This window comes from Mchenga conophoros, linkage group LG11 (assembly GCF_057382185.1).
Source record: "Mchenga conophoros isolate Kocher_MC1m ecotype Shallow Benthic linkage group LG11, M_conophoros_male_GT1.1, whole genome shotgun sequence".
NCBI classification, from domain to species: domain Eukaryota; kingdom Metazoa; phylum Chordata; class Actinopteri; order Cichliformes; family Cichlidae; genus Mchenga; species Mchenga conophoros.
Genome location: NC_140536.1, coordinates 20,256,122 through 20,280,846, shown reverse-complemented (window position 1 = coordinate 20,280,846; position 24,725 = coordinate 20,256,122). Strand labels below are relative to the sequence as shown.

Sequence of the window (24,725 nt, the reverse complement as noted above, 5' to 3'; positions counted from 1 at the left end):
GAGGAGATTAAAGATGAACTAATGGTGCGTGAGTTACCCTCCTCTTTAGGTGCGATCATGTCCCTATGCATCCGAATAGACGATCGCCTGCGTGCACGGCGAAGCACGCAACGTCGCTTCGCTCAGCCTCGGCCACCGCGGGACGCCTCACCGGGGCCTGGAGCGGCACTCGAGCACGGCGAGGTTGAGGAGGAGGAGCAGCCCATGCAACTTGGACGTTCGCAGCTCTCACCCGCAGAACGTCAACGGCGTATGGCTGCCGGTGAGTGTCTGTCTATATTGCGGCCGTCAGGGCCATTTTGCCTCTTCATGCCGCGCACGGGCAAAAGGGCGCGCTCGCCAGTAGTTGAGAGAATACTGGTGGGCGATATAACTACTAAAAGTTCTCTCCCCCGGCTTATGTTGCCTGCAAAACTCACCATTAAGAATGTTACCCACTCTCTTCAAGCTCTAGTGGATTCAGGTGCTGAGCAGAGTTTCATTGACGCAGCTCTGGCAAAAAAGCTAAACATCACACTACACGCCCTACCCGATCCGCTTGCTGTCACAGCCCTGTCTGGGCAACGCTTGTCGGACATAACCCAAATCACGGAACCCCTGTCTCTTACTCTCTCGGGTAACCACTCAGAGCGCATCGAGCTTTTCGTGTTTCAAGCACCGCGCACCCCCCTTGTATTGGGTTATCCATGGCTGCTCCAACACAATCCGCACATCGATTGGAAGAAAGAGAGAGTAACCGGGTGGAGCATCGAATGCTACATGAACTGTCTCCAAGCTGCACCCACTCCTACCACATCTCCAGGGCCTGACCAGCCGGTCGAGCCTCCGGAATTGACCTCGGTCCCGCGTGTTTATCATGATTTGGCTGAAGTGTTTAGTAAAGATGGGGCGCGTTCACTCCCCCCTCATAGACCGTATGACTGTGCGATTGATCTCCTGCCTGGGGCTCCGCTTCCCTCTGGTCGTTTGTACAGCATTTCTCAGCCAGAGAGGGAGTCTATGGAGAATTACATTGCTGACTCTCTCGCTGCGGGCATCATTCGGCCGTCGTCCTCCCCGGTGGGAGCGGGGTTTTTCTTTGCTGCTAAGAAAGACAAGACCCTTCGCCCCTGTATCGACTATCGTGGGCTTAACAAAATCACTGTTCGTAACAAGTATCCTCTGCCCCTTCTTTCTTCTGCTTTTGAGTTACTTCAGGGTGCCACGATCTTCAGTAAGTTGGACCTGCGCAACGCCTACCATCTGGTGAGAATCCGTGAAGGGGATGAGTGGAAAACGGCCTTCAATACTCACCTAGGCCATTTCGAGTACCTTGTGATGCCTTTCGGCCTGACCAACGCCCCAGCCGTGTTCCAGGCTCTTGTTAACGATGTTCTCAGAGACTTTATTAACCGATGTGCTTTTGTCTACTTAGATGACATTCTCATCTTCTCCAAATCTAAAGCGGAACATGAGGTCCACGTAAGGCAGATCCTGCAGCGCCTGCTGGAGAACAGGCTCTTTGTTAAAGGAGAGAAATGTGACTTCCACATGGATTCAGTGGCGTTTCTGGGCTACATCATCACCAGAGGGGACTTGAAACCTGACCCGGCAAAAGTTCAGGCAGTGTTGGACTGGCCCAGACCACCCGATCGCCGGCAGCTTCAGCGCTTTCTGGGGTTTGCTAACTTCTACAGGCGTTTCATCAGGGATTTTAGTAAAATTGCTCTGCCTCTCTCTAGGTTAACATCACCCAAGGTGCCATTCCACTGGGACCTGCTGGCTCAGGAAGCCTTCTCTCGCCTCAAGGAACGGTTCGCCGCCCCGATCCTTCGCCAGCCTGACCTCACCCTGCAGTTCGTTGTGGAGGTGGATGCATCGGAGTCTGGAGTAGGGGCCGTGCTCTCCCAACGGTTCGAGGGTAAGCTCCACCCCTGTGCTTTTTTCTCTCGTCGTCTTTCCCCAGCTGAGAGGAATTATGACATCGGAGACCACGAACTTCTGGCCGTAAAGCTGGCTCTGGAGCAGTGGAGGCACTGGCTGGAGGGAGCTGCACAGCCGTTCATTGTCTGGACCGATCATAAAAATCTCGAATACATCCGCTCGGCGAAACGGCTCAACTCACGGCAGGCCAGGTGGGCTTTGTTTTTCACCCGGTTTCATTTCACCATCACGTACAGGCCAGGCTCCCGTAATGTTAAGCCAGACGCTCTTTCCCGGCAATACGCCGCAGTCGGGGAGGAGTCCGACCCTGGATCTGTTCTGCCCACTTCCTGCGTTATTGGAGCAGTTACGTGGGAGATCGAAGAGCTCATCCGGGAGGCACAAGAAACCGACCCTGATCCTGGCACGGGCCCCCCTGATCGACTCTTTGTTCCGGCGGCTGTCCGGTCCCGGGTGCTCCAGTGGGCTCACACGGCCCGTTTTTCCTGCCATCCAGGAGTTAACCGCACCACTGCATTCCTGCGCAGGTATTTCTGGTGGCCCGCCCTCATTAAAGACTCACGGGAGTACGTCACCGCCTGCACCACTTGTGCTCGAAATAAGCACTCCAATCAACATCCGTCTGGATGTCTGCAGCCACTCTCCACACCCAGCCGACCCTGGTCCCACATCTCTCTGGATTTCGTCACTGGTCTGCCACCATCTGCAGGTAACACTACAATATTGACCGTCATTGACCGTTTCTCCGAAGCTGCCCATTTCGTTGCGCTTCCTAAGCTCCCCACAGCCTTGGACACTGCCCGACTCCTCACCACGCACGTTTTTCGGCTCCATGGCATCCCTGAGGACGTTGTCTCGGACCGGGGCCCTCAGTTCACGTCGCGGGTGTGGAGGGAGTTCTGCTCTGCCATAGGTGCCAAGGTGAGCCTCTCCTCTGGCTTCCACCCGCAAAGCAACGGCCAAACGGAGCGCATCAACCAGGAGTTGGAGGCCGCCCTCCGCTGTGTCGCCTCCCATAACCAGGCCATCTGGAGTGAACACCTGCCGTGGATAGAGTATGCTCACAACAGTCACACGTCCTCTGCTACCGGTGTGTCACCCTTTGAGGCGTCTCTGGGATACCAACCGCCTCTGTTTCCCATGGTTGAAGGTGAGCATACTGTTCCGTCTGTCCAACATCACCTCCGCAGGTGTCGCAGGGCCTGGCGGGCCACTCGGGCGGCTTTACTCCGGACGAAGGAACGGAATAAGGCACTCGCGGATCGCCACCGGACGGCCGCCCCTGAGTATGTGGTGGGGCAGAAGGTATGGCTCTCCACTCGCTTCGTGCCCTTACGTGCCGAATCCAGGAAGCTCTCCCCCAACTTCATCGGCCCGTTTGATGTCTGTGCTGTGATCAACCCTGCATCCGTCCGCTTGGCGCTGCCACGCAACATGCGTATTCATGATGTGTTCCATGTCTCTCAGGTCAAGCCGGTGGTCTCCAGCCCGTTGTGCCCTCCTTCCAGGCCCCCGCCGCCGCCCCGGCTCGTGGGTGGCCAGCTGGTTTACGCCGTCTCGCGCATCTTGGACTCCCGCCGCCGGGGTCGGGGTTTTCAGTACCTGGTTGACTGGGAGGGCTACGGGCCAGAGGAACGTTCCTGGGTGCCCCGGTCGGCTATCGTGGGTAGGGACCTGCTCCGTGACTTCCACCGCCTGCACCCGGGTAAGCCTGGTGGGTCGCCGGGGGGCTCCCGTTGAGGGGGGGGTACTGTCATGGTCCCTGTGCCTCCCCGGCCAGCCCAGTGTGGCCACAAGTGTTTGTTGTTTTTCTCTCACTCTGTCTCTCCTACCTGTCTGCCTGGGCGGAGCTCTGATTGGGCTCCTGCCCTTGGCCCACGCACCTGCAGCTGATCTCGAGCGGATTGCAGTTCTCTGGCTCTTAAGGCTGGGGCTCTGAGCTGTTCGTCGCTGGAATATTGAGTAACTCTCGTTAGTATTGCCTGGCTTCCTTGCGATTCTACTGTTCCCGTGTTTGCCTTCGACTTACCCTCGTCTGTGTAAACAGGTTTACCTGGATCAGCCCTTTTGTGACCCCTGGACCCCGTGAGTAGGAGAGTGAGCTGAGCTGCTTGTGTGGAGACTGTTTGGACGAGGAGCAGAGCGAGTGCGAAGAAGTGTGTCTCCCCAGCCAAGTGATCCCCGGGACCCTGGTGTTTCCCCCCCCCTTCAGTGCACCAGTGTGATTAATAAAGTGTCGTTGAACTGTGCTACCTCAGTCTGCGCCTGAGTCCGTTCCACTCCCGTGACACTATCAGCTTGTCCCCTTCAGGCAAATATTCCATAGCACAAACAGGCGCTCATATTCACGGGAAGAAAAAGAAAATTCTCAAGGCAGATAATGAAGCTACACTTGCATGGTGCTGCATTTGTAATATGTTTACCCATGCTTAGTGTTATAATTCAGGACTGAAGGATTCTCAAGCAATCACAAAGCCTTGGTCACTCCGCTGCCGAGATTATAGGTGAGGCATTGATAAATCTTCCACGAAACCAGCTCAAAAGTGAACGGAATAATTCAATAAGCCCAGAAGGAGGAGAGAAAAGTACTGGCGGGAGAATCTTAATGGGGAAGAGAAAGACGGAAAACTGACATACTGAAAGAAATGAGTAACAAGCTGTCTGTCTCCAGGCACCCTTGACCTACATGTCAGGCCTTGAGGTGGAACCACAAAGGCCCTCCATTTGCATTTAAATTTTGGCTGCAGATTCCTTGATGTCAATCTGGAGCCATTGATGAATCTAAATAAACTAAAGGACAGACCACGAAGACAGATAAAGAGATCATAAGAGATTAAATACAAAGCTTGAAAGAAATGGGTAGACTGAATAATTAGCTGCTATTGATTAAGACCATGCATTGAATTGAGCATTCAGCGGAAATCTGTCCCCACACAGCAGCCTTCCTCTTGAACCCCAAACTCTCCAACTCAGTCCTCCAACAATACCCATGCCCGCCTCTTGGAGGCCGCTCATACTTCCTGTAACTTTCCCCTCTTCAGTGCCAGAAACTGGATCTTGTTGCCATAGAAACAGCCTTGTATAGTAGGGGAGGGGGAAAAATCTCTGCCGCATTGCTCGACTTAGATGAGTGTTTTGTATGTGTGAGTGTGTGCATGTGTGCGCTTGTCTCATAGAGACCTCATGAATGAGTTTGTGATCAAGTACTTGTTGAGGAAAAATTTTTTGTGTGTCTTTATGTTCATTTTGAAAGAGAGAGAGAAGGACACAAAGACAAAAAAAAGAAGCTGTGTACTTGTTAATTATTTTTGAATGTCTTCCAGAAAGTAAATGCAAACATAAACCGTCCATCATCCTGCTGCGTGTGGCCATGGCCATCCACTGACATGTGAAGATACTGATTAAATTTTGTGCTCATTAATCCATATCATCATTGTAAACGAGATAGGATGGTAGATTGTTGACATCGCTAACATTTGCTGCATGCATAACGGGCCCATTAAGCACCACAGCCTGCTTAAAACCTCTCCGCCAATCCCCAGATTGCTGTGGTGGAATTTAATCTGTTCAATTTACTCCTGGATTCCGAAGACCTTAACAGCCGTTACTGTTGGCAGGCCCGTTCCTCCCACTTCTCTGGCTGAACCCCTCTGGTGGGTGAGATGACATATTGTATTAGACCATCAGAGGAAGGTTATGGAGCCCTGGTCTGTGCTCCCCATTCTCATTCAGCCCCAGACTCGGCTCCCTTGCCTCTCTAGCCGCTCAGCAGCCTGGCAGCCCTCGTCCTCTATTGATCCCACAATCTCATCAAGCATGTTTCCTTGAAGATGCAATTTCCACCACATCAACACACAGGGCTGGGGCACTTTGTTCTAGCCGCACCCGCAGTGTCATTGATCTAGTCTGCCGCTTACTCACTGGCCATATCCCCTCCTCCAAGTTCTGCCATCATAGCACTGTTTCCAGCATCACCTCCGGTTGCCAGCCGCCAACCCCACGTAAAAAAAACACCACTCCCAGCCCGCCAACACTGCTGCGACTCACACCTCTCTCCACCCCACTGCACGTCCACCCGCTGTTCACTTTCCATTGCTGCCTGCACTTTTGAGTGAATGAGGTTCAGAGGAGCGGTGAACCATAGTGCACTCACAAAGCCACACAAAATGTTCGCGCAACCACACACTGTATGCAGAAAGACAGAAATACACACACGAGTGCACTGGCATGTGCCCCCCTCATCAAAGCTGTGGCAGCAAAGGCCATAAGGAACTCAATGGGGAACTTGATGGGTATCCTTGTCCCTAAAAAAGGAAAAGGAAAAAAAAAAGTGGAGTGACAAACTCACGTGCACAAACAGCAGTTATGTAGTTTTACTATAAACATTTCTGTATATTTAATTTATATCAGACCCTTATTTCTCCTTATCTCTCTTTGTCCCATATGCTTTTGTTATATGGTTACACATAAACACACACACATCGCATCCACTGGCCTTTCACAGTGTAGGTCTAAGTCTACACCTCGGGGCCTCCGAGACCTCATCCAATTCTTGCCTCAGTGCACTCCCTCTCTCATGTCTCCTCCCCTCTTGCCCCATTGTAATCCGCTTCTATTTTTCTTCATGTAATCTCCTCACAAACGCGTCTCAGATATGACTAACACATCCTCCCGTCCGTTCCCCTTTCCTTTTATTCCACTCCTTTTTCGCCTTCTTTGTTTAATTACCGAGGCAATCATATTTACCAATTCCCTCCGCTTGTTTATCCCTCCCCGCAACTGTTTGAACATTGAAATTGCTTTATTTATTTGTCTTCTCTATATTCTCTGCGAAAAGGGAAAATGTAAGATGGAATTGCGGAGGATTTAATTGAGTGGGTCAGTGGCTTTGGGATCAATTATTAAATAAGCAACAACCAGTGACATGCAGGCAGGCAGTGGCAGTGAGAATTAAAAAAAAAAAAACAACGCGCACACACAAAAACCCATACACGCTCGAGCTGCCCGCTCGCATCCATCCCTCCTGTTTCTGCTCTTCTTCTTACATCAGCCCCCATACTGGATGTCAAAGCTGTCTGTCACAGTCCTTTTTAGAAGGCAGATAAGACACAGATTTTTGCTGCAAGTGGCCTTTGAGGCTCTGATGTCAGTGTTTATTTTCCAGTGCCCACAATTATGCCGCTTGACATTTGACGACAGTGTCACCTTGACTGAAGCCATGAAAACAGAGGAGGACAAACATGAAAGCAGGTGAGAACTCAAACACACGGCGAATATTTTTAGGAACTCGCAAGCCATTCGGGTGAACGGCATGTCTTCCTGATTTTGCCTGATGGCACAGGATGGCTCTTAACTGATGGTGCAAAACTGACACAAGACGGTGGGGGGTCTTGCTTTTCAAACACCAAATCTTAAGTTTTTGCTCCTCTGACGGAGTTTTTCCTGCTGAATATAATATGGCAGAGTCAATTATCAGCTCGCCGTGCATTCACATGAGGGATGTCTGAATGACTGTATACACTAGTGATTGCACAAACTTTCCGTGATTAGATGACTGTTTTAATAAAAAGAAGTCGGAGAGCATCAAGCTGTGTCCACTCTAGAAACTGAAAATCATCCACCTTAACGCACGCGGAACTGGACAATCTTTAAAGCCTGACACTGTTGACACATTTTGGCAATCAGTGCAGAACACCTCTGGAAGCCATCCTGATTACTCAGTGAGGGGTAATGACATTTCTGAGTGTAATTAATCACATGTGGAGCACCACTTACCTTGGTGGATGAGAATCATGCAAGGCATACATACTAAGGCCATTTCAAAAAAGACAACTACTGACTGCTTTTCCCAGCTTGTGTTTCATTTACGTCCAATTACCTGGAGGTAGGAGTGACAAACACAAGTGGGCTCTGTTTCCAAGAATATATTGACCTTGTTTCTCCTTACTTATGAAACAGAAATTAGAAAGCCTCCACTGTCTGACCAATCCCTCCAAGAGTCTCATTGCTGTGCTCCTCTTGGTTTTAATCAGTAAAAGGATGGTACTTGCTGGCCTGTCTGAGGTAATCAACATCAGGGGCCAGAAAGCGATGCTAATTGAATGGTCTCCTCATTGTCATGCACATGGGGTATCTCTCCTCACTCCCTTTCTCTCCCAATCCTTCTCTTTCCACTCTGACTCTCCCACTCCCTTTTCTCTTGTATGCCTCTCATACAAGTCCCTTGGAGACCCTCTATTGCTGGCGCTGGCTTTTCCCACCGACAGCTCTAAGAAAACAGGCCTTGTTTGAAGTGGATGTATGAGATGCTGAGAGAGTTTAGCCCTTGTTAGGATCCAAATTTAAGACAAGGGGGGCTTAAGAGAGGGGAGAAACTGGAGGAAATTGCAGAAACATTCTGGGGAAATCGACGGAGCAAGTCAGGTGAACATAAATATAAGTGTGTGCTCAGTGGTACATGCCAGGGCTACAGTACGTGTTTGTTTGTGTGTGTGTTTTGTACCAGATGTCACTTTGATTTTAAAGATTTGACTATCGTATGATAGTTGTAAAAGTTGGTTTTGTGAGAAATTTCACTTTGTCTAAAACTAGTTTCTGTTTTAAGAGTTCTTTCCTTGCGATGGCCTCTCACTCAGAGCCACACTGTGAATGCACACAGAGAAAAACCAGGATGTGAATAGAAGGGCCCTGCTTCATATCCAGCTATGCAGACAAAGTAAATTAGGATTATGACAAGTCAGTGACTTGTTTCAAAAGCAAATATTGTGGGAGGTTGTGTTTCCTTTTCCAGACATCGCTCATGTGGTTGCATAACAGGTCCGCTTAACCCGACACTGCACACACTTAGATTGCTGTCTCTTCCACATATGGCGGCAATCCCCGCTGAGACTGTTTCCTCCAGGCTGCCGTGGTAGAAGTATGTCAGATGGGAAGGCAAGGATGTCATTTCCGGAACCAGAGGCAGTGGTGTTCTCGAGTGGAGATTCCACAAATCTGAACCATCACACACACAGCACCCACGGCAACAGAGGAGAAACCGCATAGCAGAGAGGCTGCCTGTGTGTGTCAAACTGTGGCTCAAACAGGCAAAACGTAGCATGCTGCCGACAATTGATTTTCTTTTGTGCGTGCCCATTTTCACCTGGAAATGCAACAACACTGTAATCACCCCCCTCACCATCACCACCCACGGGCCCACCCCCCAGGCAGCTGCTGTTCAGGCTGCCATCTGGAGAGAGGCTGACCACCGCTTATCAGCCCCTGGCTCATCACACAGCTGGCACAGCGGCATAGCGGGGTGGGAGGGAGGAATGGGGGGCAGAGACGAAAGAGAGGAGGAGTTAATGAAAGAGGGAAGGATAGTGAAAGAGATGTAGCTGTGGCAAGATAAAGGGGAGCCAGAGAAAGATGAAGAAGGGTGACAAAAAACACTAAAAGATGATTGGATTATTTGGCTGCCAAATCTAGAGATTGGCAAAGAGAGCACAAATGAAATGACAATAATGGATAATCAGATGTGAAAGTGTGTAAAGGGGTAAAAAATAAATGAGAAAATCAGACAAAGATATCTCAGAATCCAAGGTTGGGTACTTGGAAATGGCCCAATGTGTCTGTCCTTTATGCCTCATAAATTGTCTTTCGGGGCATCATTTTAGGAGTTATTGATCTGAAAAAGACAAACACACCCCCTCAGATCTGGCTAGACGGCCGCTTGTTGCCTCCATTGATGATGTTAACATCCACTCACTCTTTCATTATAATTTTTTCACCGTGTGATCTAAGAAGAGTAATCTTTAAACACAACCTCTGCCCTTTTAGCATCCTGCCCATCACCTCCAGAAGCACGGGGAGGGTGAGATGCTCTTGGAACAGCCTCGTGGGTCTCCGTTTCCCCCCTCTACCTGTAATGAGACTTCATGTTTCTGTGAGTTACTATGTCAGTCAGCTCACCCAGTTGAGGCTGCGGATCTGTCAGGCAGCCAGAGTGAATCAGGGAGTGTGTCATGTGGGTTAAATGGTACACAGTCCACTGTATATCTCCCCATCAGCTGTCACAAGGTGCCTGACATTGACGCACATTAAATCAAAGCCCCCTGCTTTCTTTTGACACCTAAGAACCTTAGCTTTGGTTCTTAATATGAGGACCTCAGTCTGTCATGTGACGGCGCTGTTTGGAACTGTGATTTCCCCGGAGGCTGCAAAACCTGACTCGTACTTTGCCTCCATTGTATTCCTCCTCCTTATTACCAAACACATATTTACATCGAGGTGCTGCTGGAATGCTTGCATAGCACATCGAGACCCAGTTTCACTCCTGCAGGATTTCATGATTAGCTCAGTGAGTAGGACTGGCAAGAAATTATGTGTTTCATATGCACAGCCAGTCTTATTTCCATGATTTCATCGTCCAACTTGGCTCTAAATTGGTCTTCCAGTGCTGGGATCTCCTAGTGGGCCTGCAGCTGTGGGAGCATGTTGAGGCTCCGTGGGCTGGAGCATCACGCAGGAGAAGGTTAGCCAGCACCAGGTGTGGTCTGATTTCCCTCTGAGAGTCCAACTGGCTTGCTCATTTCCTTTTCACTCCTAGCCTTAATTACCAAATTCAACTGGTCATTTGGTTAATAATTCACACTGGCTGTTTCATTTAGTTTTTAAGTCTAGAAGACATGCATTAATGAGATGATAATTAAACAGTACCTGAACTTGCATGCCCCCCAGAAGACTGACACTATCTCTTCTCATGGTTACACTAGATCAGTGAGATGCCTGCCGGAGCCCCCTCCTGTTCTGGAGGCAGGGAGTAAACCCACTTGGTGAGAGACAGGCATGGTAACCTGATTAAATCAGCAGATTTATATTTTTTTCTGTGGTTGGTCCCTGTTGTCTCTTTGTTCCAGTTTGCTTCCTTTCCAGAGTGCTTCTGATGGGAAAGAGGGGAAACAAAAGGAACCGCAGCAGTAGCTTTCTTCTTCTTCCCTCTAAAGAGATTATAAGTGCTTGTGAAATGACTTCAATGAAAAACGCATAGAATTATTTTTTTCCCCTTCATATCAGCCTGCAACCATGAGCTTGAGACGGCTTCCAGGGAGACAAAATGGCTTCAGCCGCACACAGAGTTGCAGCAGACAATGGATCAGCCTTGTTTAAGCCTGTTTCCCCAGCCACTGTTACCATCTGGATGGTCTAATAGCTTGTTAGCCTGAATCCAGCGGACAGGTCCAGCAGGCGGGTGTAGTGAGCAGAGTTGGCTGGCAAAGGCTAAAGGTCAGAGCGTAGGACACGCTTTGACCGCTAAGCAGCCACAGAAATGATTTACAGTGATCCCTTTAATTAGTCCGTTCAAGCGTGTTAATACTCCTGCTTTGCAGACCGGAGCTGCCTTATTACACATGCACTGGACAGGCAACACTGATTAACTGCACTCTGTGGTGGAATGTAAGCACTCAAGTACTGAACTTTAGCCCAAAGTCGAGGCACTTGTGCTACCTGATGGCTGTATGCCACAAAATTCCAAAGGCAAATGCTATATGTCTTACTCGACTTTGTTAAGTTAATTTGATAATTTTTCTAACCTTGTAAAGGTGTCTTCTTGACCGATTCTCCTCTGAAATAAATGTTGGCTATATAATATGAATAAAAAAAACCCACATGTATACAACTGCCTTTCCTTTTCATACCTTTCCTGTCAGGTGAAAACCTTGTATATCCAAATGTGGTGATGCTGAATGTTTGTGATAAACTGAAGGATTAAATGTTGCTTTATGGGCTGAGAAAATTGCCCCACTTCTTAAGCTAAATAAACTATTTAATAACCCTCTTGGATTAGCTGGAAAATGCATTGTCACAAAGATTAAAAAAGGGCTGAGCTGTCTGAGCTCATGAAAAGCTGACTCTTTAGAGATATGTGGTTCTCACAGGACAGCTATGCTACAAACATGATTTTATAGAATATGATGCACCTCTGAGAAGTCAAGGGGTTTTTATACTTTAACTACATATTGCTTGTTTTCATATTTTGGTATTAGTGCATTAATTAAAGTAGACGGACTATCATAGCACCATCTATCCTCATTTAGAGTACCTTTGCATGATTCACAGTCAAAAAACAAAATCCGTATTTAACTTATTTTGGTCTTCACACAGCCACTTAGTTTATCCAGTGTCTGAACCAAGCTGTTAAGCTGCTTTTCCCTGAAGTCCACCCTCCCTTTAAGCCAACATTTGTTTTTGTGGAGTTTCTGAAAACAAACCTAAGACTGTACAGACATGTTTTTAGCTCTTTTTATTGTTAAAAGGTGTCTATGAGGGAAATGCAAAGAAATGATGACTGAAGTCATCTTCTGTCAAGAAAAAACAAAGATAACATAGCCAGGAAAGTATTATTCTGCTGTTTTTGAATGTCTGTGTATTAAGTCCATGAACAACAACTTTTACACATGACTCATTCCTTCTCAAATCAACAGAGCCGTGTCTGAGTTGCCTAAGAAATTTGTGGTAGAAAATCTGAACATTTATAATGATCGCTGTGAAATTTTAGCATTGCATATCAACTACTTTTCAGAACATATTTTTTTGGGGAAAAATGGTCCATCAACCTACTTTCATGCCTCTTTTTTTTGCACATTGAAATCTATGGCAATGTTTGAACACTACTATCTCAAAGACTATTAAAGATAAAAGCCTGACATTTTCTCTGTCCATTATTACCATCATATAGAACGGGGATTAATAATTTGGGACAGATCCATCAATAGATGTCTGCGCATTAGGTAGTTAAGATGTGAAAAAACATTCAGGCAGGCCTGTAAAGTCACATATTTGAGCACACACTAATAAAAAAAAAAGTTACATTGCGACAAGCAAATAGTGGCCATTTCTGAATAATATATACTGATATTTCACAATATTGCTAAACTAAAACACTGAATACTATTTAGCAGTAAATTCGTAGTCATAAAAATGAAGAAAATGAAATTTTCATTTAACTTGGATTGAACAAATATCACAAGCTGTACCATAAGAGCAAAAATATCAGTAGATAATTTAACCCCGATAGAACAAAATTCTGGACTGTCCAGATTGACCTTTTGTTTAATTAACCCTAACCCACTATTATTATTTTTTAAATATATATCATGAAAAATAATTGGTATGTAAATCTTGTTTGTATTAGTGTGTGCTCAAATATTTGACTTTGCGGGATGCTGGACTTTTTTTTTTCTATAGTTGAACTAGCCAATACTCATCAGTTTTTTCATGTATATGTCCTATATTACATATTCTCATTTACTTTGATAGCAAGAAAGACCAGTGAAAATTACATATTCATGTTCAAACTTTGCTGTAGACTTCAATGTGCAAAAACCCCAACATAATTAAAAAGAAATTATGTTAGCTAAATTGCAAATACAACCACTGCCTTCACAGAAGATGTGGTCAGAAGCCATTTTGACCAAATATTAAGTCACACAGTGAATAATGTTAGTGTCATTTGAGTTCTGTTTCTTCAACATTGCCCTTCAGCTACAGATGGAAGAGCCTTGTATTCTATCATTAGCCTGGATTAGCTTCACACTGGGCTGGGTAAGAAAAAGGCTGTTGGTGGAATGAAAAAAGAAAGTGTATCTAGTGTTGTCCTGAACATTCATTTTTAAGTGACGCAATCAAATTGAACTTTTCTACACCATCGAAAAAGCATTTTTGGCCAACCAAGAGTTATCGAGTAATCCGCTGCAGAGTGGTGGAAAAACTTTCTGAGTCAGCCAGAGTTGGTGGGTGGAGCTCCAATCTCAGCTCACAGCCTGAGATAATCATGATACGGTCATAATGAGGTCCGGTTATTGATATTGTGATACCCTCTTTTTGATATTATATAGATTCAAAAGCAAGCTGGAAACTGAACTTTTGGAGCAATGTGAAGCCTGAACCTTTGGCTCAAAGAGGTTATTTATACATCCACTGATCTCATTATTTAAAACTCTGGCCGTGTTGAGCATCACACATTGGAAACAGTAAATATACATAGATATACATAGGATATATAGAAGGAAAAGCATACGCAACTTAAAAAATTCTTTGAATAACTGATTTGCAAGATAGTGATCGTGGCTCAAGAGTTGGGCGTTCGTCTCGTAATCGGAAGGTTGCCGGTCCGAGCCCCGGCTCCGACACTCTCGGTCGTTGTGTCCTTGGGCAAGACACTTCACCCGTTGCCTACTGGTGGTGGTCAGAGGGCCCGGTGGCGCCAGTGTCCGGCAGCCTTGCCTCTGCCAGTGCGCCCGAGGGCGGCTGTGGCTACACTGTAGCTTGCCATCACCAGTGTGTGGATGGCTGTGTATAGTGTAAAGCACTTTGGGGTCCTCAGGACCAAGTAAAGTGCTATACAAATACAGACCATTTACCAGCTACAAAAACATGGTTGGTGAGCTTAATTTTGATTCTGTCCAAATTTTTTTTTATTACTATAAAGCTATGAGGTCTAAAGCTCACACATCAAGACTGGTGCATGATGCTGTCCCTGTCTTTGATGCTCCCTTTTCATTTCTGCTAATTTACCTGGTTAATGTGTATGGCGGGGCATCGTCTGCAGCGCCGCTGCAGGGGAGGTGGACGCACCTGAGCGGCACCCGCAATCACGCCTCGCCGCCTTAACGTCTGTGCTATCTATGCTGTTGTTGGTATATGTCGGGCTGCGAGCTGAAAAGCTACAGCCGGCTGTATGCGTACAGCAACCGTGTGTGAAAAGTGGTCAATAAAGAGATGCTGACAAGCATGTTCATGGAAACAGCGTCGCGTCTGCCGTGATATGTTTACAATGGGACTTCTGCTCCTGAACCTCTGCGCACAGCGTCTGCAAATCGGGGTTGTACGAAGTCACTTTCATCTTTACGCAGGACTGGAAGCTGTCATCTGTGAGGCGTGAGCGGTGTTTGTTTTTAACATAGTTCACGGTGGAGAATAGCTGCTGACATAATGTGGATCCGAAGATCCATAACTGGCCTACCTGGGGTTGAAAGTGTCGATAAATGCATTCCGTTTCGCCCAGTACACCGGCTTCCGCGAGTGTGACGCTTATTTTGCGTGATGAAAAATTAATAAAATATAATTTTATTTTTATATTTCAATATCACAATAATCTTCCAATTTAGAACTACAAGTTAAAAAAGAACTAACATAAATAAAATACACTTCAGCTAAATCTAATTTATTTTCCCAAACCACGCGGAGCCGCACTATAAGGACTAAAGAGCCGCATGCGGCTCCGGAGCCGCAGGTTGCCGACCCCTGTGCTAATCAATGCATTAAGCCTATACCACCATACAGGTCAGCACATTTTCCCATGTGAATTGTTCTTCCAATCCAAAGTGAGTGATCCAGTTCCACCTGTGCTGAAAATCTTTATTAAGTATGGATTTGTGGGATGCACTTTTGATTTTTGAAAGTCAGTGGTATTGCTTACTCTCCATTCCCTTTGTCCCAAGATGCTCATTTTTACTCAGTGGAAGTTCTAATGAGTTCTTGGCACAGCTTGGGTGGATGCAGGAGGTGCTGATATTGGAATAGGCTTTGATGCCAGGTGGTGAATTGCTCTGTAGAAAAAAAATACCAGTAATATCCAGTAATTGTCCTCAGAAGAAACCTATCCAGCTGTATCAACAAATGTAACCTATTAATATACCGTGCATTTTAGCTGTATAATTAAAATGAGCCCCTAAAATGCTGAAAATTGACTTTTGTGGACTAAATTTTAACATTTTCCTACATTAACTTTCTACTTAGGAGGGGAATCACCACTCAACATTCACTAGACGTAAGGTTTATGAGGTGGATTTCCCATACTGGCCTAGTGAATGGTTTAAAATTTTATGATAAAAATCAAGGTCAGCTTCACATGTTCTTACAGCAGGTCTAAAAAATTTTTTTCATTGTATTGATTTGTTGCAGTAACAGCTGCAGTGTACACATGGGTTTCTGAAAGTCAAAAGTCGGGAGTTAAAAGTTATTGATACTACAATATTCATAACAATTACAGTAGATAATTACCCCTGCTGTGTAATTATTAGCTAATCTGTGACAAAACTGAATGGAAGCAGTGTTGCTATGATAAGAATCACCATAGTTATATGGATAATGGGGATTTCCTATACAGCAAAGAAATACATTAGCTTGGACATAAATCTTGACACAACAATCCTTTCTGCATACAGATGAACTCTTGTCAGAATGAGGGAATAGGGGATATCACTAATTATAGTTATTAAATGCATGCCTGTCAGTGTCAGCCTGCTAGGAGGCAAACATGATGGGCTTACTGACTTATATAAAGAAACCACTCAATTTGCTAATTATCCGAACAGCCTAGGCTACTTATATGACTTCCAGAAAACATGAGTCCTGAAGTGGTAGGCTGCAGCCCTCACTGTAACAAGAAGTCCAATGCTAGCATATCAAGTTGCACAAGTTTAAATGTCACTCAGACAGGAATATCAACTAGGGCTGTGCGATATGACCAAAATCTCATATCCCGATATAAGACATCTATCATCCGATCTCGGGCAGCTCGACTTGCGTGGAGTGTTTCTAGCTGGGCATCGTGTAGCTGGAGTCAAGTGTTTTAACTGATGCGTAAAACGATATATTTTTAGACATAAGTTGTAACGGCCGCCGTTTTCTTTGTGAGTATTTATTACACGGCGTGCTGCGGGGAAAAGCCTGTTCTAATGTTTGAGTCTAAGGTTTATTTTTTAGCACCTGGCGGCTCTTTTTTGCTTCTCATCCGTCAAAACTCTGCATACTATTTCACGTGATTCAGTTTATTTTGAAAAGTCTCAACAGGATCTTGAGCTTTATTGTGAAAGGTTTATGTGGAAAATAAACAAGCGGAAACGCGACAGTTTTACCGTCGTTGTTGCTAATGTCAACGCATAGAAACAGGCGCTTGTCCGTCCATAGTGTGGATATATTAAATATAAGAGAAAGAGAGAACTTTAGGAAATTAATATAGCCACTACAGTGACCATCAAAACCAATGACTGTAGAAAACAGTCATTGATCAAAACGATGAAAAAATATTGCCGTAAACAGTTTATTTTGCGACAAGACGAAACAAACAATAGCATAAAATGAAACGATAGAGGTTTTTATATCGTCATCCGATATATATCGTTATATCGAACAGCCCTAATATCAACTCTCACTTTCATTTGATGGAGGCTTAAAAATGCCTGGTGGCCCAATGGTTAGAGTGAGGATATTAAAAAAAGGAAGTCAATATGAGCGATAGCCGGTAAGACCAAGCCGACGCATGATTGCACACCACTAAAGACCTTCTGGAGAAAGGGTCAAATGTAGCTGAGATCCTGACAGCATTCTTAAAGTTGACAGCTTCATAATGCATAAATAAGTATAATTTAAAAAAAAAGAAAAAAACAAGGCCTGCAACTGAAAATAGCAGCTAATGAAAGAGGCCCTGGAGTTGTGCTGTGGAGAGAGTGACAAATTGATGTTAAAGTGATGGGACATTTGATGTGATAAGAGCTAAAACAGAAAGCAAGTAGGAGGAAGATGCCACTCACTTTCCGTTAGTCTCCATCTTACTGTCCTTCTCTTTCACACACACACCCACACAGACACACTCCACAAGCTCATATTGACCCTTCAGTGGCAATTAAATCCTGTGATCTGTGATCTCTTTGCCACTCCATGTCACTGGTTGAGTTTTCAAAGTCATACAGAGGCTTCGCCTGGCAAATCAAGGAAATCATATACATCCAAACTGGCTCATATGGTATGTTTTCATTTGCTTGTTTCTGGCTCAGCATTTACTCACCATGCAGTAGTCTTGCAAATTAATTTCAGTGTCACAAATTTTCACCTCCAGTGAATGGATCTGGTACAAAGGCATAAATTTAAATGCAACAGGAATGAGGAGAAAATAATGTTTTTATGTGCATGTACCTCAGTAATTAGTAGTCTATTCAGCATGAGAGCGACTGTGCAGAACATAGAGAAGAGGAGCACAAACCTCTGTGCAATGCTCTTCTGTGCCAGTGACGAAGAAAATATGCAGCAGTAGACCTTCTCACAGTTGTTGGTGTTTTCACATTGTTTCTGCTGTCTATCAAGTCCATCACACCACCGTCACCCTAAATTCAACACTCTGACATGCATGCGAATTGGCTAATTTGCTGCCTCCTCTTATTTCCCCCCAGACTCATTTGCAAGGCCTGGCGTCTGTTGAACACGAGCTGGATGCACACCAGCAGGTTCACAGTCAATTAAACAAAACACAATGCTACGGTGATGAATAGAAAGCAAATGGATTTGACAATAATTTGCACCCTTGTAACATCATTTGTGAAACTTTGCTTCTGAAGTGATCTATGATGCAGTTATCATGACAGAGAAAAGGCAGAAAAAAGAAAAAAAAGGAGAGATCCCATGGAGCTGTAGCATCAGCATTCAACTTGTATAACAGCCAGCTAGTTATGAAAAGCCTGGTTGCATGTGGGTGTTCTGCTTTTAGTCAAGTGCAAACATTTTAGCCTTAAGAGGAAGATCTGTCGAGTCCACTGCCAATGCGAATGCACCATCAACACCCACGCCATTCCCCGTAACTCATGTACACACCTCATACATATGAAGCAAGCAAACTCACGCAGCAAACGAGCTCTCCACATATATTTACTCATGCGTAAATAGGTTCATGCTCCAGCATACTTCTACATTGTATTAATGTGACCTTGCAAATTCACACATCAGGCCAATTAGTCTGTTGCGTCACAGCACAGTGAGGAGCACAGAAGGTATTATGAAGCTCATCTGAGTTGAAATTTTCACAGCTGAGGCCCACTGCATCATCAAAAGCCAAAAAAAAGCCTCCTTTACTGCATTAGACTGCTTAACTTGAGAGGCGAAAAAATTACAGGAATTAATTGGCCCATAAAAATCAAAGGCCATATGCGATTTTGGCCAACTTCCCCTTTTTCCCTCTTACTTTTCAGATTGCTCCCTGGAAGTCTTGTTTGCTCCCCTTGCACTTATGCTTCCAGATCAACACCAGTGAGTCAAAACAGCAACCCTACAACTCGGTTTTAGCCATGAGGAAATGGACAAAATCACAGGAGGCAAGACTTGCGGGTAAGCCAGGTGGCGCTTGTGTTGGTGCGGCTGTATCCTCCTACATCTTCAGTGTGCTGTGAGCCACAGAATAAAGGCACTGTTCTCCTCTAGAAACCTCAGGACACAACAGTAAAACTTGCATCGGCAAGTCCTGGGGGATGAATTCACAGCGCTTTAATGAGCAGGCTCTTGTTCCCACTGATCATGCCTACTTCAGGTCACTTTGAAAAGTTGTTGCTTGCTCTGTTTCCTCAGTTTTGATGTTCATAGTGAAGTTGCCGAAAGCACAGTAAAAGTGGCCGTGATGAGATTTCTAAAGAGTGATATAAAACAGCAGCTGTGCTGTCAGTGGTCTGGAGATACATGAGAAGATGGTTTGAATGTGAAATTGGAGAAATTAAAATGAGGTCTAGTCTTTGACTTGCATGGGCTGTTATCAAAATCAGCTGTTATGGCCCGTCTAGGGGTGGCCAGTCCACAACATAAGGGTGATCCATCCTCATCAGACCCCAAGCAGCCACATCACACAATTGGTAAAGTTTAACAGTGATTTATTTACAATATATTACTTTGTTAGGTTATTTGACACAAAAGAAGGAGCTGGTTCTAACTTCGGGCCAACGCCAAAACAACAAACAAAAGGAGCCCAAGGATTTACCAGACTTACCGAACCAAAAGAATCGAACCAAATGACAGAACTTGCCTCCCTAACTAAGAAAAACAGGAGAAAACTATAATCAAACAAAAGGCAGTCCACCCCTACAAACTCCTGATTAAGGCGAACAGCGTTGCAAAAGGTCTGCTGGTTGGGATGAGCCGAGGATGAATGACTGCCCGTCCATGGCGGTGTCATCATATAAGTCATCTCCAGTTAGTTAGCCAATCTGTATGATCCGTCCTCTGGATCCACCAATCATGGAGAGGCACCTGCACACTGAGATTTGCAAATGAGATAACATTACGACAGCAGTCGTAACACAGTGAACTTTGCTTGCCTTTATTTTTGACCTACTCACAGCCAAAATAATTTAGGGCATCACAAAAATCTACAAACTTTTCACAAACCATTATCATTTTCTTCTATGTCAGCCATATTTGTGAATTATGTTTATGTAATTCTAAGTCAACTTGGTGTGACATAGGAGAAGAGTACCTGCACCCACTTCTTGTGGTAAAATATCACCATTATGCTAATATTATGCTTCCTTCGATCCTTCGGGCGATCGTGGCTCAAGAGTTGGGAGTTTGCCTTGTAATTGGAAGGTTGCCGGTTCGAGCCCCGGCTTGGACAGTCTTGGTCTTTGTGTCCTTGGGCAAGACACTTCACCCGTTGCCTACTGGTGGTGGTCAGAGGGCCTGGTGGCGCCAGTGTCCGGCAGCCTCTGTCAGTGCACCCCAGGGTAGCTGTGGCTACAATGTAGCTTGCCATCACCAATGGGTGGATGACTGGATGTGTAAAGCGCTTTGGGGTCCTTAGGGACTAAGTAAAGCGCTACACAAATACAGGCCATTTACCATTTCCTTTATTGTGACTGAACATAATTTCACACATTTAAGTTAAATAACTGCTTTTATAATAAAACTGGTTCTCTGGTCCCTTGAAATGACCACTCTTCATTTAATCAGAAATGTTTACAGCTCTCTCCTCCGATATATGAGGTATACAGCAAGTACATGATGATGAGTCAAAATCTGTGTATTGCTGTCACGTGCCAAACCTTGTAGCTGACAATGGCGTCATGCATAGGTTACTTGCAATATGTATGACAATGAACAAAACTTCAACCATATTGCTCAGTAATGAGGATGAGAGTGATTCTGGGCTGTCATGTGTGCACTTTGCGGGTCCCCATCTGCAGCAGTAAAGGTCACCACAACATGTCGACAGACCCAGCAAAACCTCTCACCCTGTCACGGTGATGAGCACGCCGTGCCGCTGGTCCCCATTACAGATCACCTCCTCACTGATTAATTAAGCTCATTCTGCTAATTGAAAGTCACCCCTCACCCACTGTTCTACTGTGAAATTGAGAGCAGACTGAGAGATTGCAAGGATCCCACTCTGGAATGTCGAGCCACTGAACTGCCACACGTTATTAAATCAGCCAGCAACTACCACATTTTTCTCACGGTGCTTCCCCCTGTTGCTTGCCTCCTTGTCTCACATTGGTCTGGAGAGCTCCTCCTCTATTACTGCATGTTGAAGACTCCTATGAATGACAGCCAACCCACACCGGCTGCCCTGGGAGCAATCGGCGTAACAAGCCAATTAACTAATTAAGTCCTCGTTTGGAGAACTAACGAGGAACATGGACACTCATTTGTGTAAATAAACAGGGTTTTTTTGACTGGATTTGGACAGCTCAAACGCATGTGTTCTTGCACAGAGGTCAATAAATGAAAAGCAAAATAGCAGAGCGTGTACACAGGTTTCTGCCAATAGTCTCCTCCTCTTGTATGCATGAAGTGAAGAAGCGGAGACAGTGCAATATGGTGATTCATTTATTCTAATGATACTGCTGACATCAGCCAAGCGAAGGAGCGGATCAGATCTGTCTTATCACAGTAGAGAGAGGGGAAGCTCTTAGCCTCCTGACTGTCAACTCATTGGCAGCCGCTGTATCGTAATAGCATGGCTGCATACCAAACTGTAAACAGACGCGAGCTGAATTGTTACTGATTCTCCTGTCGTTCAGTATCAATCTAAATCAGGAGACATGACGCCCATTGATCCAGCAGCTTGGCTCAGGCTTTGATGAAAATGTTCTATAAATTAGAGCCGTATGATGGAAAACTGAATATATAATGTACTCCTGCCATGCTTATTGGATAGTGAATATGCAATGTGTTAAATCACAGTGGCTCTGAATTAATGCTCAAGCTCTGGACAGAGCAGCCGTCATCAAGGTATTTTGACAGTCTTTTAATAGCTCTAAATGGTGATTGATTAAAAAAAAAAAAAAGCATTTCATCCCACCAATCAAGAAAATTTCAGTAAAAGTTATTTTCAAAGAATTTCATATCATACCTTTTTTTCTGAGAGAGAAAAAGAATGAGAGATCTTCTAGGGCACATGTGCACGCGACCGCACAGCAGTGGGCTCATGACAAAGAAATTTTGCGCTTTCTCTTTGAAATCCTCGATCGGTTAATATTTGAAGAGTTCTTTTCCAAAGTGTTATCCATTTTGAATGAAAAAAAATAATTATTCAAAACTCGTCATTTAATATGTCCAAAAATCCAAGGGTACAAAGTGTTATGATCTTCAAATAACACCTTCATTTGTTTCATTTTAATCCATTAATAAATCTGTTAGATATACGTCTCTTTTTTTTTTATTACAGGAATTTCGTTTGTAGTGAATATTTTTGGAACGTCCATCTTCTCTTCGGGATAATGTGACACCTAGAGGGCAGAAGGTAAAACTGATGGGATCAGATAGATGATGCACGCCAAAACATATTCAGGTTGAAATGCTGTATTTGGTGGTGTAGAGATAATTTGTACAGCATGGACCTTTCATGTCTTCAGAAAGCTAATTTCAAAGCACACAATGAGCAGTCCGGCCTGCCCTGTAAAGCTAAGAAACAGACATCAAGATCAAGGCCTTAACATGTGTGTTATTAAGTGTCTGGTGTAAATCTTCATGCCACACAGATTCAACCTTGGCAACCACTGAGACTCTGATCAAGTCTGTGGCTAATCCCCTATGACTGAGCCTCCAATATGGGCTGCAAACAGCAGGGGTGTGGAGGGGGGGGGGGGGGGGGGGGGGCAGGAGCGGAGCAAAATGGAAGTGTGTGTGTGTGTACATGCAAGCATATGTGTGTGTTTCATCATCTGTGTTTGTGTACTCAGAGCAATAGATGTGCAGGGGGAAGCAGAACAGAGAGGATGCAAAGAGAGGGTGAAAGATAGATGGATGAGAGGTAGAAATATGAGAGACGGTTAGGAGAATTGCAAAATTGGATCTTAGAATGAGAAAAAAATGCTTAACAGGAGAACAAACAGAAGGGAAAATCACATCTGATGTAAGGATGATGTTGTTGTGACAGAAAATGGCATGGTATGATCACAGGGAAGGAAGAAGCACCAAAAAAGTGTGAGAGTGACCTGTATTGTCGATGGTTGTGATAATGGAAGGGTGGAGAAGGATAAAAAGAGCTGAAGGTTGACTTTTTTTTTGTCTCCCTTTATTTTCTGCTGGGAGTCAGCAGGTTTGGGTGTGGACTGCAGGCAAGCAGATCAATGTGAGTTTCTATAGCCAGACTACTCTCCTCCATCTCTGACAACCTCCACGATGGCGTGATAGACCAATGGGATGGAAGATGAAGGAAGCAAAGCAGAAATGCACCAAAGCAAGAGGGCAAAAGAGTGGTGGAGTGCAAGGCCATTAACATCTTTGCAACCAACATTAACAAGTGCACTCTTTTATTTATTAATATTTAAAGCCCCGGATAACATCTGTTTTCTGCTCCATGTCTTGTCCCTGATGGATTTATTTCACCTGGGCTGTACACAGCTTCATAAGTAAAACATAACTATTATGTAATCGAGAATATTGAATGCAAAATAAGCTCTGCCCTTGGACTGCCACAGCATAAGTTAACAAGCTGTATTAGGTGAGCAAAGGGAGGGTCTCCTTACAAGGTTGAATATGCACATCAGGGCTGAAGACGTTCATAAAAACACACAAATAAAGGCTAACACGCGTAAAATTTAATGTCTCTGTTCTATCCGTGCATGTCACGTTAACGTTAAGCCACAACTCTGTCATTTACTCACTATGCTCTGGCTTAGGGGAGCCACTGAGAGATTTATGTTTCTTTTTTATTTTCCCATACCACCACAGTCTGGGCCTTTCCTCTCATGCAGTGTTATATACTGTCCAGTCAAAACAAGGGGAAAAAAATGTCATGAAAACAAAAGGTTGTGTTTTGGAGCAGAACCAGGCCATTCAAGCCTGCAAATGGGTTTTAAGCCACCCATTGAGGAACCCCAGCATGAAGGAGCCCTTGCATCCACTCCACACTAGGGTGGAGAAAGAACAGTAAAGAAAAAATGTACAAGACAACAGATAAAACCCAAGATGAGGGAGCATTTAACAATGACATTGCCCTTCAGGAAGGTCCTTAACCTGGTCCATTGAGGCAGTACTAAGTCGCTAATGCGCACTGTATGAAAAATGTAAGTGGCTTAAATTGCATTAGATTAGGGTGGTCATGAGGCGAATAAGTGACATAATAAAACAATAAGTCTCAAAGGGAGAAGCACCAGCGGAGGAAAAAAAGCATGTAGCATGTCACTTTAGTCCTTAGGCCTGCTGCTGGCTCCACACTGCCGACAGCCAGTTGGACACGCGCCACAGCCAGGTGTAGGGGATTTTATGCTTGTTACCTTGTCCCTGAGTTAAATTACAATCCTATAACCTCAAATGTGGTCTTGCGACTTTGTTTTTTTTATTTATTTTATTTACTTACTGTAACGCTATGGCAATTTGTATTACCGTAGCGCCATGTGGCCGCGACAAACCTGAAAATGGATCAAAGTGCTGCACTGCATTTCTCTTTCCACCACTTTCAGCTTTGTTTTTTTTTTTCTTTTTTCCAGTACCACGTAGAAATGTGCTTGGTAAAGCTCTCTAACACAGCAAATCAAGAGTTTTCTTTGTCCCCTGCTGTG

General features: G+C 45.0%; 1 protein-coding gene across 1 annotated transcript in view; it reads right to left on the bottom strand.

Annotated features, from left to right (window-relative positions):
• Nucleotides 1-24,725, bottom strand: part of iglon5 (IgLON family member 5) — a 112,516-nt gene that overhangs the window by 54,136 nt on the left and 33,655 nt on the right. The window lies entirely within an intron of this gene.